Below are 9713 nucleotides of genomic sequence, written 5' to 3'. Positions count from 1 at the left end.
CGGCTCCGATCCAAAAATACGAAGACCATGAACCATGAAACGGAGGCCACCCGAGCATAGAAATAGCAAGAAAAAAAAAACAAAAAAAAACCGCACGTAAAATCTAAAAAAACGCAAACGGACAACGAAAAAGGGGGGGTGCAACACGAGGACTTCCCAGGGGGTCACCCATCCTAGTACTATTCTCGCCCAAGCACGCTTGACTGCGGAGTTCTGATGGGATCCGGTGCATTAGTGCTGGTATGATCGCACCCGAAATACTATCCATGCTTATTGCTTTTATGTCTTAAAAGACGCAGAACCTCCTTTGTTTTCGTACGCGAGACGTGGGACCCACGTGACCGATCGGCTCCGTTCCAAAAATACGAAAACCATCAACCATGAAGCGGTGGCCACCCGAGCATAGAAATAGCAAGAAAGAAAAAAAAAACCGCACGTAAAATCTAAAAAAACGCAAACGGGCAACGAAAAAGGGGGGGGGGTGCAACACAAGGACTTCCCAGGGGGTCACCCATCCTAGTACTACTCTCGCCCAAGCACGCTTAACTGCGGAGTTCTGATGGGATCCGGTGCATTAGTGCTGGTATGATAGCACCCGAAATACTATCCATGCTTATTGCTTTTATGTCTTAAAAGACGCAGAACCTCCTTTGTTTTCGTACGCGAGGCGTGGGACCCACGTGACCGATCAGCTCCGTTCCAAAAATACGAAGACCATCAACCATGAAGCGGAGGCCACCCGAGCATAGAAATAGCAAGAAAGAAAAAAAAAACAAAAAAAAACCGCACGTAAAATCTAAAAAAACGCAAACGGACAACAAAAAAGGGGGGGTGCAACACGAGGACTTCCCATGGGGTCACCCATCCTAGTACTACTCTCGCCCAAGCACGCTTAACTGCGGAGTTCTGATGGGATCCGGTGCATTAGTGCTGGTATGATCGCACCCGAAATACTGTCCATGCTTATTGCTTGTATGTCTTAAAAGACACAGAACCTCCTTTGTTTTCGTACGCGAGGCGTGGGACCCACGTGACCGATCGGCTCCGTTCCAAAAATACGAAGACCATGAACCATGAAACGGAGGCCACCCGAGCATAGAAATAGCAAGGAAAAAAAACAAAAAAAAACCGCACGTAAAATCTAAAAAAACGCAAACGGACAACGAAAAAAGGGGGGTGCAACACGAGGACTTACCAGGGGGTCACCCATCCTAGTACTACTCTCGCCCAAGCACGCTTAACTGCGGAGTTCTGATGGGATCCGGTGCATTAGCGCTGGTATGATCGCACCCGAAATACTATCCATGCTTATTGCTTTTATGTCTTAAAAGACGCAGAACCTCCTTTGTTTTCGTACGCGAGGCGTGGAACCCACGTGACCGATCGGCTCCGTTCCAAAAATACGAAAACCATCAACCATGAAGCGGAGGCCACCCGAGCATAGAAATAGCAAGAAAGAAAAAAAAACAAAAAAAAACCGCACGTAAAATCTAAAAAAACGCAAACGGACAACGAAAAAGGGGGGTGCAACACGAGGACTTCCCAGGGGGTCACCCATCCTAGTACTACTCTCGCCCAAGCACGCTTAACTGCGGAGTTCTGATGGGATCCGGTGCGTTAGTGCTGGTATGATCGCACCCAAAATACTATCCATGCTTATTGCTTGTATGTCTTAAAAGACGCAGAACCTCCATTGTTTTCGTACGCGAGGCGTGGGACCCACGTGACCGATCGGCTTAGTTCCAAAAATACGAAGACCATGAACCATGAAACGAAGGCCACCCGAGCATAGAAATAGCAAGAAAGAAAAAAAAAACAAAAAAAAACCGCACGTAAAATCTAAAAAAACGCAAACGGACAACGAAAAAGGGGGGTGCAACACGAGGACTTCCCAGGGGGTCACCCATCCTAGTACTACTCTCGCGCAAGCACGCTTAACTGCGGAGTTCTGATGGGATCCGGTGCATTAGTGCTGGTATGATCGCACCCGAAATACTATCCATGCTTATTGCTTGTATGTCTTAAAAGACGCAGAACCTCCTTTGTTTTCGTACGCGAGGCGTGGGACCCACGTGACCGATCAGCTCCGTTCCAAAAATACGAAGACCATCAACCATGAAGCGGAGGCCACCCGAGCATAGAAATAGCAAGAAAGAAAAAAAAACAAAAAAAAACCGCACGTAAAATCTAAAAAAACGCAAACGGACAACGAAAAAGGGGGGTGCAACACGAGGACTTCCCATGGGGTCACCCATCCTAGTACTACTCTCGCCCAAGCACGCTTAACTGCGGAGTTCTGATGGGATCCGGTGCATTAGTGTTGGTATAATCGCACCCGAAATACTGTCCATGCTTATTGCTTGTATGTCTTAAAAGACACAGAACCTCCTTTGTTTTCGTACGCGAGGCGTGGGACCCACGTGACCGATCGGCTCCGATCCAAAAATACGAAGACCATGAACCATGAAACGGAGGCCACCCGAGCATAGAAATAGCAAGAAAAAAAAAACAAAAAAAAACCGCACGTAAAATCTAAAAAAACGCAAACGGACAACGAAAAAGGGGGGGTGCAACACGAGGACTTCCCAGGGGGTCACCCATCCTAGTACTATTCTCGCCCAAGCACGCTTGACTGCGGAGTTCTGATGGGATCCGGTGCATTAGTGCTGGTATGATCGCACCCGAAATACTATCCATGGTTATTGCTTTTATGTCTTAAAAGACGCAGAACCTCCTTTGTTTTCGTACGCGAGACGTGGGACCCACGTGACCGATCGGCTCCGTTCCAAAAATACGAAAACCATCAACCATGAAGCGGTGGCCACCCGAGCATAGAAATAGCAAGAAAGAAAAAAAAACCGCACGTAAAATCTAAAAAAACGCAAACGGGCAACGAAAAAGGGGGGGGGGGTGCAACACAAGGACTTCCCAGGGGGTCACCCATCCTAGTACTACTCTCGCCCAAGCACGCTTAACTGCGGAGTTCTGATGGGATCCGGTGCATTAGTGCTGGTATGATAGCACCCGAAATATTATCCATGCTTATTGCTTTTATGTCTTAAAAGACGCAGAACCTCCTTTGTTTTCGTACGCAAGGCGTGGGACCCACGTGACCGATCGGCTCCGTTCCAAAAATACGAAAACCTTCAACCATGAAGCGGAGGCCACCCGAGCATAGAAATAGCAAGAAAGAAAAAAAAACCGCACGTGAAATCTAAAAAAACGCAAACGGACAACGAAAAAGGGGGGTGCAACACGAGGACTTCCCAGGGGATCACCCATCCTAGTACTACTCTCGCCCAAGCACGCTTAACTGCGGAGTTCTGATGGGATCCGGTGCATTAGTGCTCGTATGATCGCACCCGAAATACTATCCATGCTTATTGCTTTTATGTCTTAAAAGACGCAGAACCTCCTTTGTTTTCGTACGCGAGGCGTGGGACCCACGTGACCGATCAGCTCCGTTCCAAAAATACGAAGACCATCAACCATGAAGCGGAGGCCACCCGAGCATAGAAATAGCAAGAAAGAAAAAAAAAACAAAAAAAAACCGCACGTAAAATCTAAAAAAACGCAAACGGACAACAAAAAAGGGGGGTGCAACACGAGGACTTCCCATGGGGTCACCCATCCTAGTATTACTCTCGCCCAAGCACGCTTAACTGCGGAGTTCTGATGGGATCCGGTGCATTAGTGCTGGTATGATCGCACCCGAAATACTGTCCATGCTTATTGCTTGTATGTCTTAAAAGACACAGAACCTCCTTTGTTTTCGTACGCGAGGCGAGGGACCCACGTGACCGATCGGCTCCGTTCCAAAAATACGAAGACCATGAACCATGAAACGGAGGCCACCCGAGCATAGAAATAGCAAGGAAAAAAAACAAAAAAAACAGCACGTAAAATCTAAAAAAACGCAAACGGACAACGAAAAAAGGGGGGTGCAACACGAGGACTTACCAGGGGGTCACCCATCCTAGTACTACTCTCGCCCAAGCACGCTTAACTGCGGAGTTCTGATGGGATCCGGTGCATTAGCGCTGGTATGATCGCACCCGAAATACTATCCACGCTTATTGCTTTTATGTCTTAAAAGACGCAGAACCTCCTTTGTTTTCGTACGCGAGGCGTGGAACCCACGTGACCGATCGGCTCCGTTCCAAAAATACGAAAACCATCAACCATGAAGCGGAGGCCACCCGAGCATAGAAATAGCAAGAAAGAAAAAAAAACAAAAAAAAACCGCACGTAAAATCTAAAAAAACGCAAACGGACAACGAAAAAGGGGGGTGCAACACGAGGACTTCCCAGGGGGTCACCCATCCTAGTACTACTCTCGCCCAAGCACGCTTAACTGCGGAGTTCTGATGGGATCCGGTGCGTTAGTGCTGGTATGATCGCACCCGAAATACTATCCATGCTTATTGCTTGTATGTCTTAAAAGACGCAGAACCTCCATTGTTTTCGTACGCGAGGCGTGGGACCCACGTGACCGATCGGCTTCGTTCCAAAAATACGAAGACCATGAACCATGAAGCGGAGGCCACCCGAGCATAGAAATAGCAAGAAAGAAAAAAAAACAAAAAAAAACCGCACGTAAAATCTAAAAAAACGCAAACGGACAACAAAAAAGGGGGTGCAACACGAGGACTTCCCATGGGGTCACCCATCCTAGTACTACTCTCGCCCAAGCACGCTTAACTGCGGAGTTCTGATGGGATCCGGTGCATTAGTGCTGGTATGATCGCACCCGAAATACTGTCCATGCTTATTTCTTGTATGTCTTAAAAGACACAGAACCTCCTTTGTTTTCGTACGCGAGGCGTGGGACCCACGTGACCGATCGGCTCCGTTCCAAAAATACGAAGACCATGAACCATGAAACGGAGGCCACCCGAGAATAGAAATAGCAAGGAAAAAAAACAAAAAAAAACCGCACGTAAAATCTAAAAAAACGCAAACGGACAACGAAAAAAGAGGGGTGCAACACGAGGACTTACCAGGGGGTCACCCATCCTAGTACTACTCTCGCCCAAGCACGCTTAACTGCGGAGTTCTGATGGGATCCGGTGCATTAGCGCTGGTATGATCGCACCCGAAATACTATCCATGCTTATTGCTTTTATGTCTTAAAAGACGCAGAACCTCCTTTGTTTTCGTACGCGAGGCGTGGGACCCACGTGACCGATCAGCTCCGTTCCAAAAATACGAAGACCATCAACCATGAAGCGGAGGCCACCCGAGCATAGAAATAGCAAGAAAGAAAAAAAAACAAAAAAAAACCGCACGTAAAATCTAAAAAAACGCAAACGGACAACGAAAAAGGGGGGTGCAACACGAGGACTTCCCATGGGGTCACCCATCCTAGTACTACTCTCGCCCAAGCACGCTTAACTGCGGAGTTCTGATGGGATCCGGTGCATTAGTGTTGGTATAATCGCACCCGAAATACTGTCCATGCTTATTGCTTGTATGTCTTAAAAGACACAGAACCTCCTTTGTTTTCGTACGCGAGGCGTGGGACCCACGTGACCGATCGGCTCCGATCCAAAAATACGAAGACCATGAACCATGAAACGGAGGCCACCCGAGCATAGAAATAGCAAGAAAAAAAAAACAAAAAAAAACCGCACGTAAAATCTAAAAAAACGCAAACGGACAACGAAAAAGGGGGGGTGCAACACGAGGACTTCCCAGGGGGTCACCCATCCTAGTACTATTCTCGCCCAAGCACGCTTGACTGCGGAGTTCTGATGGGATCCGGTGCATTAGTGCTGGTATGATCGCACCCGAAATACTATCCATGGTTATTGCTTTTATGTCTTAAAAGACGCAGAACCTCCTTTGTTTTCGTACGCGAGACGTGGGACCCACGTGACCGATCGGCTCCGTTCCAAAAATACGAAAACCATCAACCATGAAGCGGTGGCCACCCGAGCATAGAAATAGCAAGAAAGAAAAAAAAACCGCACGTAAAATCTAAAAAAACGCAAACGGGCAACGAAAAAGGGGGGGGGTGCAACACAAGGACTTCCCAGGGGGTCACCCATCCTAGTACTACTCTCGCCCAAGCACGCTTAACTGCGGAGTTCTGATGGGATCCGGTGCATTAGTGCTGGTATGATAGCACCCGAAATATTATCCATGCTTATTGCTTTTATGTCTTAAAAGACGCAGAACCTCCTTTGTTTTCGTACGCAAGGCGTGGGACCCACGTGACCGATCGGCTCCGTTCCAAAAATACGAAAACCTTCAACCATGAAGCGGAGGCCACCCGAGCATAGAAATAGCAAGAAAGAAAAAAAAACCGCACGTGAAATCTAAAAAAACGCAAACGGACAACGAAAAAGGGGGGTGCAACACGAGGACTTCCCAGGGGGTCACCCATCCTAGTACTACTCTCGCCCAAGCACGCTTAACTGCGGAGTTCTGATGGGATCCGGTGCATTAGTGCTCGTATGATCGCACCCGAAATACTATCCATGCTTATTGCTTTTATGTCTTAAAAGACGCAGAACCTCCTTTGTTTTCGTACGCGAGGCGTGGGACCCACGTGACCGATCAGCTCCGTTCCAAAAATACGAAGACCATCAACCATGAAGCGGAGGCCACCCGAGCATAGAAATAGCAAGAAAGAAAAAAAAAACAAAAAAAAACCGCACGTAAAATCTAAAAAAACGCAAACGGACAACAAAAAAGGGGGGTGCAACACGAGGACTTCCCATGGGGTCACCCATCCTAGTATTACTCTCGCCCAAGCACGCTTAACTGCGGAGTTCTGATGGGATCCGGTGCATTAGTGCTGGTATGATCGCACCCGAAATACTGTCCATGCTTATTGCTTGTATGTCTTAAAAGACACAGAACCTCCTTTGTTTTCGTACGCGAGGCGAGGGACCCACGTGACCGATCGGCTCCGTTCCAAAAATACGAAGACCATGAACCATGAAACGGAGGCCACCCGAGCATAGAAATAGCAAGGAAAAAAAACAAAAAAAACAGCACGTAAAATCTAAAAAAACGCAAACGGACAACGAAAAAAGGGGGGTGCAACACGAGGACTTACCAGGGGGTCACCCATCCTAGTACTACTCTCGCCCAAGCACGCTTAACTGCGGAGTTCTGATGGGATCCGGTGCATTAGCGCTGGTATGATCGCACCCGAAATACTATCCATGCTTATTGCTTTTATGTCTTAAAAGACGCAGAACCTCCTTTGTTTTCGTACGCGAGGCGTGGAACCCACGTGACCGATCGGCTCCGTTCCAAAAATACGAAAACCATCAACCATGAAGCGGAGGCCACCCGAGCATAGAAATAGCAAGAAAGAAAAAAAAACAAAAAAAAACCGCACGTAAAATCTAAAAAAACGCAAACGGACAACGAAAAAGGGGGGTGCAACACGAGGACTTCCCAGGGGGTCACCCATCCTAGTACTACTCTCGCCCAAGCACGCTTAACTGCGGAGTTCTGATGGGATCCGGTGCGTTAGTGCTGGTATGATCGCACCCGAAATACTATCCATGCTTATTGCTTGTATGTCTTAAAAGACGCAGAACCTCCATTGTTTTCGTACGCGAGGCGTGGGACCCACGTGACCGATCGGCTTCGTTCCAAAAATACGAAGACCATGAACCATGAAGCGGAGGCCACCCGAGGATAGAAATAGCAAGAAAGAAAAAAAAACAAAAAAAAACCGCACGTAAAATCTAAAAAAACGCAAACGGACAACAAAAAAGGGGGTGCAACACGAGGACTTCCCATGGGGTCACCCATCCTAGTACTACTCTCGCCCAAGCACGCTTAACTGCGGAGTTCTGATGGGATCCGGTGCATTAGTGCTGGTATGATCGCACCCGAAATACTGTCCATGCTTATTTCTTGTATGTCTTAAAAGACACAGAACCTCCTTTGTTTTCGTACGCGAGGCGTGGGACCCACGTGACCGATCGGCTCCGTTCCAAAAATACGAAGACCATGAACCATGAAACGGAGGCCACCCGAGAATAGAAATAGCAAGGAAAAAAAACAAAAAAAAACCGCACGTAAAATCTAAAAAAACGCAAACGGACAACGAAAAAAGAGGGGTGCAACACGAGGACTTACCAGGGGGTCACCCATCCTAGTACTACTCTCGCCCAAGCACGCTTAACTGCGGAGTTCTGATGGGATCCGGTGCATTAGCGCTGGTATGATCGCACCCGAAATACTATCCATGCTTATTGCTTTTATGTCTTAAAAGACGCAGAACCTCCTTTGTTTTCGTACGCGAGGCGTGGAACCCACGTGACCGATCGGCTCCGTTCCAAAAATACGAAAACCATCAACCATGAAGCGGAGGCCACCCGAGCATAGAAATAGCAAGAAAGAAAAAAAAACAAAAAAAAACCGCACGTAAAATCTAAAAAAACGCAAACGGACAACGAAAAAGGGGGTGCAACACGAGGACTTCCCAGGGGGTCACCCATCCTAGTACTACTCTCGCCCAAGCACGCTTAACTGCGGAGTTCTGATGGGATCCGGTGCGTTAGTGCTGGTATGATCGCACCCGAAATACTATCCATGCTTATTGCTTGTATGTCTTAAAAGACGCAGAACCTCCATTGTTTTCGTACGCGAGGCGTGGGACCCACGTGACCGATCGGCTTCGTTCCAAAAATACGAAGACCATGAACCATGAAACGAAGGCCACCCGAGCATAGAAATAGCAAGAAAGAAAAAAAAAACAAAAAAAAACCGCACGTAAAATCTAAAAAAACGCAAACGGACAACGAAAAAGGGGGGTGCAACACGAGGACTTCCCAGGGGGTCACCCATCCTAGTACTACTCTCGCCCAAGCACGCTTAACTGCGGAGTTCTGATGGGATCCGGTGCATTAGTGCTGGTATGATCGCACCCGAAATACTATCCATGCTTATTGCTTGTATGTCTTAAAAGACGCAGAACCTTCTTTGTTTTCGTACGCGAGGCGTGGGACCCACGTGACCGATCAGCTCCGTTCCAAAAATACGAAGACCATCAACCATGAAGCGGAGGCCACCCGAGCATAGAAATAGCAAGAAAGAAAAAAAAACAAAAAAATACCGCACGTAAAATCTAAAAAAACGCAAACGGACAACGAAAAAGGGGGGGGTGCAACACGAGGACTTCCCATGGGGTCACCCATCCTAGTACTACTCTCGCCCAAGCACGCTTAACTGCGGAGTTCTGATGGGATCCGGTGCATTAGTGCTGGTATGATCACACCCGAAATACTGTCCATGCTTATTGCTTGTATGTCTTAAAAGACACAGAACCTCCTTTGTTTTCGTACGCGAGGCGTGGGACCCACGTGACCGATCGGCTCCGTTCCAAAAATACGAAGACCATGAACCATGAAACGGAGGCCACCTGAGCATAGAAATAGCAAGAAAAAAAAAACAAAAAAAAACCGCACGTAAAATCTAATAAAACGCAAACGGACAACGAAAAAGGGGGGGTGCAACACGAGGACTTCCCAGGGGGTCACCCATCCTAGTACTACTCTCGCCCAAGCACGCTTAACTGCGGAGTTCTGATGGGATCCGGTGCATTAGTGCTGGTATAATCGCACCCGAAATACTATCCATGCTTATTGCTTTTATGTCTTAAAAGACGCAGAATCTCCTTTGTTTTCGTACGCGAGACGTGGGACCCACGTGACCGATCGGCTCCGTTCCAAAAATACGAAAAC

General features: G+C 47.7%; 28 non-coding genes across 28 annotated transcripts; all 28 read right to left on the bottom strand.

Moving 5' to 3' along the window:
* Window positions 1–135: 135 nt before the first annotated feature.
* Window positions 136–254, bottom strand: LOC145135365 (5S ribosomal RNA). Its single transcript, XR_013719831.1, has one exon. It is a non-coding gene; the product is annotated as a 5S ribosomal RNA (ribosomal RNA).
* A 224-nt stretch (window positions 255–478) lies between these two features.
* On the bottom strand, window positions 479–597 carry LOC145143554 (5S ribosomal RNA). The gene has a single exon (XR_013724585.1). It is a non-coding gene; the product is annotated as a 5S ribosomal RNA (ribosomal RNA).
* Window positions 598–828: 231 nt separating this feature from the next.
* On the bottom strand, window positions 829–947 carry LOC145152814 (5S ribosomal RNA). The gene has a single exon (XR_013733339.1). It is a non-coding gene; the product is annotated as a 5S ribosomal RNA (ribosomal RNA).
* A 226-nt stretch (window positions 948–1173) lies between these two features.
* On the bottom strand, window positions 1174–1292 carry LOC145146057 (5S ribosomal RNA). The gene has a single exon (XR_013727010.1). It is a non-coding gene; the product is annotated as a 5S ribosomal RNA (ribosomal RNA).
* A 229-nt stretch (window positions 1293–1521) lies between these two features.
* LOC145152550 (5S ribosomal RNA) lies at window positions 1522–1640 on the bottom strand. Its single transcript, XR_013733083.1, has one exon. It is a non-coding gene; the product is annotated as a 5S ribosomal RNA (ribosomal RNA).
* Window positions 1641–1870: 230 nt separating this feature from the next.
* On the bottom strand, window positions 1871–1989 carry LOC145145169 (5S ribosomal RNA). Its single transcript, XR_013726156.1, has one exon. It is a non-coding gene; the product is annotated as a 5S ribosomal RNA (ribosomal RNA).
* Window positions 1990–2218: 229 nt separating this feature from the next.
* On the bottom strand, window positions 2219–2337 carry LOC145146008 (5S ribosomal RNA). Its single transcript, XR_013726956.1, has one exon. It is a non-coding gene; the product is annotated as a 5S ribosomal RNA (ribosomal RNA).
* A 227-nt stretch (window positions 2338–2564) lies between these two features.
* Window positions 2565–2683, bottom strand: LOC145135354 (5S ribosomal RNA). The gene has a single exon (XR_013719820.1). It is a non-coding gene; the product is annotated as a 5S ribosomal RNA (ribosomal RNA).
* Window positions 2684–2907: 224 nt separating this feature from the next.
* Window positions 2908–3026, bottom strand: LOC145143553 (5S ribosomal RNA). The gene has a single exon (XR_013724584.1). It is a non-coding gene; the product is annotated as a 5S ribosomal RNA (ribosomal RNA).
* Window positions 3027–3245: 219 nt separating this feature from the next.
* On the bottom strand, window positions 3246–3364 carry LOC145146768 (5S ribosomal RNA). Its single transcript, XR_013727696.1, has one exon. It is a non-coding gene; the product is annotated as a 5S ribosomal RNA (ribosomal RNA).
* Window positions 3365–3594: 230 nt separating this feature from the next.
* Window positions 3595–3713, bottom strand: LOC145140962 (5S ribosomal RNA). Its single transcript, XR_013722375.1, has one exon. It is a non-coding gene; the product is annotated as a 5S ribosomal RNA (ribosomal RNA).
* A 225-nt stretch (window positions 3714–3938) lies between these two features.
* Window positions 3939–4057, bottom strand: LOC145146056 (5S ribosomal RNA). Its single transcript, XR_013727008.1, has one exon. It is a non-coding gene; the product is annotated as a 5S ribosomal RNA (ribosomal RNA).
* A 229-nt stretch (window positions 4058–4286) lies between these two features.
* On the bottom strand, window positions 4287–4405 carry LOC145152549 (5S ribosomal RNA). The gene has a single exon (XR_013733082.1). It is a non-coding gene; the product is annotated as a 5S ribosomal RNA (ribosomal RNA).
* A 228-nt stretch (window positions 4406–4633) lies between these two features.
* On the bottom strand, window positions 4634–4752 carry LOC145152813 (5S ribosomal RNA). Its single transcript, XR_013733338.1, has one exon. It is a non-coding gene; the product is annotated as a 5S ribosomal RNA (ribosomal RNA).
* Window positions 4753–4978: 226 nt separating this feature from the next.
* LOC145146055 (5S ribosomal RNA) lies at window positions 4979–5097 on the bottom strand. The gene has a single exon (XR_013727007.1). It is a non-coding gene; the product is annotated as a 5S ribosomal RNA (ribosomal RNA).
* A 229-nt stretch (window positions 5098–5326) lies between these two features.
* Window positions 5327–5445, bottom strand: LOC145146006 (5S ribosomal RNA). The gene has a single exon (XR_013726954.1). It is a non-coding gene; the product is annotated as a 5S ribosomal RNA (ribosomal RNA).
* Window positions 5446–5672: 227 nt separating this feature from the next.
* On the bottom strand, window positions 5673–5791 carry LOC145135343 (5S ribosomal RNA). The gene has a single exon (XR_013719809.1). It is a non-coding gene; the product is annotated as a 5S ribosomal RNA (ribosomal RNA).
* Window positions 5792–6013: 222 nt separating this feature from the next.
* LOC145143552 (5S ribosomal RNA) lies at window positions 6014–6132 on the bottom strand. The gene has a single exon (XR_013724583.1). It is a non-coding gene; the product is annotated as a 5S ribosomal RNA (ribosomal RNA).
* Window positions 6133–6351: 219 nt separating this feature from the next.
* LOC145143669 (5S ribosomal RNA) lies at window positions 6352–6470 on the bottom strand. The gene has a single exon (XR_013724699.1). It is a non-coding gene; the product is annotated as a 5S ribosomal RNA (ribosomal RNA).
* A 230-nt stretch (window positions 6471–6700) lies between these two features.
* On the bottom strand, window positions 6701–6819 carry LOC145140954 (5S ribosomal RNA). Its single transcript, XR_013722373.1, has one exon. It is a non-coding gene; the product is annotated as a 5S ribosomal RNA (ribosomal RNA).
* A 225-nt stretch (window positions 6820–7044) lies between these two features.
* On the bottom strand, window positions 7045–7163 carry LOC145146053 (5S ribosomal RNA). Its single transcript, XR_013727005.1, has one exon. It is a non-coding gene; the product is annotated as a 5S ribosomal RNA (ribosomal RNA).
* A 229-nt stretch (window positions 7164–7392) lies between these two features.
* On the bottom strand, window positions 7393–7511 carry LOC145152548 (5S ribosomal RNA). Its single transcript, XR_013733081.1, has one exon. It is a non-coding gene; the product is annotated as a 5S ribosomal RNA (ribosomal RNA).
* A 228-nt stretch (window positions 7512–7739) lies between these two features.
* On the bottom strand, window positions 7740–7858 carry LOC145152811 (5S ribosomal RNA). Its single transcript, XR_013733337.1, has one exon. It is a non-coding gene; the product is annotated as a 5S ribosomal RNA (ribosomal RNA).
* A 226-nt stretch (window positions 7859–8084) lies between these two features.
* Window positions 8085–8203, bottom strand: LOC145146052 (5S ribosomal RNA). Its single transcript, XR_013727004.1, has one exon. It is a non-coding gene; the product is annotated as a 5S ribosomal RNA (ribosomal RNA).
* A 228-nt stretch (window positions 8204–8431) lies between these two features.
* LOC145152547 (5S ribosomal RNA) lies at window positions 8432–8550 on the bottom strand. The gene has a single exon (XR_013733080.1). It is a non-coding gene; the product is annotated as a 5S ribosomal RNA (ribosomal RNA).
* A 230-nt stretch (window positions 8551–8780) lies between these two features.
* On the bottom strand, window positions 8781–8899 carry LOC145155597 (5S ribosomal RNA). The gene has a single exon (XR_013736029.1). It is a non-coding gene; the product is annotated as a 5S ribosomal RNA (ribosomal RNA).
* A 231-nt stretch (window positions 8900–9130) lies between these two features.
* On the bottom strand, window positions 9131–9249 carry LOC145154591 (5S ribosomal RNA). The gene has a single exon (XR_013735059.1). It is a non-coding gene; the product is annotated as a 5S ribosomal RNA (ribosomal RNA).
* A 227-nt stretch (window positions 9250–9476) lies between these two features.
* Window positions 9477–9595, bottom strand: LOC145154261 (5S ribosomal RNA). Its single transcript, XR_013734741.1, has one exon. It is a non-coding gene; the product is annotated as a 5S ribosomal RNA (ribosomal RNA).
* Between the last annotated feature and the right edge of the window lie 118 nt (window positions 9596–9713).

This window comes from Lactuca virosa, chromosome 1 (genome assembly GCF_052849685.1).
Source record: "Lactuca virosa cultivar CGN04683 chromosome 1, Lactuca_virosa_CGN04683_v6, whole genome shotgun sequence".
Classification (NCBI taxonomy): Eukaryota; Viridiplantae; Streptophyta; class Magnoliopsida; order Asterales; family Asteraceae; genus Lactuca; species Lactuca virosa.
This window is presented reverse-complemented; position numbering and strand designations above follow the sequence as displayed.